The sequence below is a fragment of the Eumetopias jubatus genome, unplaced genomic scaffold, assembly GCF_037043125.1.
Source record: "Eumetopias jubatus isolate StellerSeaLion01/CBP00866 unplaced genomic scaffold, mEumJub1_p1.0 scaffold_7, whole genome shotgun sequence".
Classification (NCBI taxonomy): domain Eukaryota; kingdom Metazoa; phylum Chordata; class Mammalia; order Carnivora; family Otariidae; genus Eumetopias; species Eumetopias jubatus.
The window spans coordinates 132,906,321-132,908,679 of record NW_028274813.1 but is presented as its reverse complement, the minus strand read 5'-3'; the positions used below and the strand labels follow the sequence as shown (position 1 = coordinate 132,908,679).

The window sequence follows — 2,359 nt, the reverse complement described above, 5'->3', positions numbered from 1 at the left end:
TTAAAGAAGACTTAAAAAAAATTCATGGAAACCAATGAAAATAAAAACACAACTGTTCAAAATCTTTGGGATACAGCAAAGGCAGTCCTAAGAGGAAAGTATATAGCAATACAAGCCTTTCTCAAGAAACAAGAAAGGTCTCAAATACACAACCTAACCCTACACCTAAAGGAGCTGGAGAAAGAACAGCAAAGAAAGCCTAAACCCAGCAGGAGAAGAGAAATCATAAAGATCAGAGCAGATATCAATGAACTAGAAACCAAAAGAATAGTAGAACAGATCAACGAAACTAGGAGCTGGTTCTTTGAAAGAATTCACAAGATGGATAAACCCCTGGCCAGACTGATCAAAAAGAAAAGAGAAAGGACCCAAATCAACAAAATCATGAATGAAAGAGGAGAGATCACAACCAACACCAAAGAAATACAAACAATTATAAGAACATATTATGAGCAACTCTATGCCAGCAAATTAGATCACTTGGAAGAAATGGGTGCTTTCCTAGAGATGTATCAACTACCAAAATTGAAGCAGGAAGAAATAGGAAACCTGAACAGACCTATAACCACTAAGGAAATTGAAGCAGTCATCCAAAATCTCCCAAGAAACAAAAGCCCAGGGCCAGATGGCTTCCCAGGGGAATTCTATCAGACATTTAAAGAAGAATTAATACCTATTCTCCTGAAAGTGTTCCAAAAAATAGAAATGGAAGGAAAACTTCCAAACTCATTTTATGAGGCCAGCATTACCTTGATCCCAAAACCAGACAAAGACCCCATCAAAAAGGAGAATTACAGACCAATATCCTTGATGAACACGGATGCAAAAATTCTCACCAAAATACTAGCCAATAGGATCCGACAGTACATTAAAAGGATTATTCACCATGACCAAGTGGGATTTATCCCTGGGCTGCAAGGCTGGTTCAACATCTGCAAATCAATCAACGTGATACGATACATTAACAAAAGAAAGAACAAGAATCATATGATCCTCTCAATAGATGCAGAAAGAGCATTTAACAAAGTACAGCATCCTTTCTTGATCTAAACTCTTCAGAGTATAGGGATAGAGGGTACATACCTCAATAACATAAAAGCCATCTATGAAAAACCTACAGCGAATATGATTCTCAATGGGGAAAAGCTGAGACCTTTTCCTCTAAGGTCAGGAATGCGAGCCGGGCACGGTGGCGCGCGCCTGTAGGCCCAGCTACTCAGGAGGCTGAGGCAGGAGGATCGCTTGAGCCCAGGAGTTCTGGGCTGTAGTGCGCTATGCCGATCGGGTGTCCGCACTAAGTTCGGCATCAATATGGTGACCTCCCGGGAGCGGGGGACCACCAGGTTGCCTAAGGAGGGGTGAACCGGCCCAGGTCGGAATGCGACAGGGATGTCCACTCTCACCACTGCTATTCAAAATAGTATTAGAAGTCCTAGCCACAGCAATCAGACAACAAAAAGAAATCAAAGGCATCCAAATCGGCAAAGAAGAAGTCAAGCTCTCACTCTTTGCAGATGATATGATACTGTATGTGGAAAACCCAAAAGACTCCACCCCAAAACTGCTAGAACTCATACAGGAATTCAGTCAAGTAGCAGGCTATAAAATCAATGCACAGAAATCAGTGGCATTCCTATACACCAACAACAAGACAGAAGAAAGACAAATCAAGGAGTCGATCCCATTTACAATAGCACCCAAAACCTTGAGATACCTAGGAATAAATTTAACCAAAGAGGCAAAGGAGCTGTACTCAGAAAACTATAAAATACTCATGAAAGAAATTGAGGAAGACACAAAGAAATGGAAAAATGTTCCATGCTCATGGATTGGGAGAACCAACATTGTGAAGATGTCAATGCTACCTAGAGCAATCTACACATTCAATGCAATCCCCATCAAAATACCATCCACTTTTTGCAAAGAAATGGAACAAATAATCCTAAAATTTGTGTGGAACCAGAAGAGACCCCGAATAGCCAGAGGAATATTGAAAAAGAAAAGCAAAGCTGGCGCCATTACAATTCCGGACTTCCAGCTCTATTACAAAGCTGTCATCAACAAGACAGTATGGTACTGGCACAAAAACAGACACATAGATCAATGGAACAGAATAGAGAGCTCAGAAATGGACCTTCAACTCTATGGTCAACTAATATTTGACAAAGCATGAAAGAATGTCCAATGGAAAAAAGACAGTCTCTTCAACAAACGGTGTTGGGAAAATTGGACAGCCACATGCAGAAGAATGAAACTGGACCACTTCCTTACACCACACACAAAAATAGACTCGAAGTGGTTGAAAGACCTAAACGTGAGACAGGATTCCATCAAAATCCTAAAGGAGAACACAGGCAGC

At 40.9% G+C, this 2,359-nt stretch overlaps 1 non-coding gene across 1 annotated transcript; it reads left to right on the top strand.

The window, feature by feature from the left end:
- The first annotated feature begins 1,179 nt into the window (after positions 1 to 1,179).
- On the top strand, positions 1,180 to 1,467 carry LOC148163993 (signal recognition particle RNA). Its single transcript, XR_015768665.1, has one exon.
- The last annotated feature ends 892 nt before the right edge of the window (positions 1,468 to 2,359 follow it).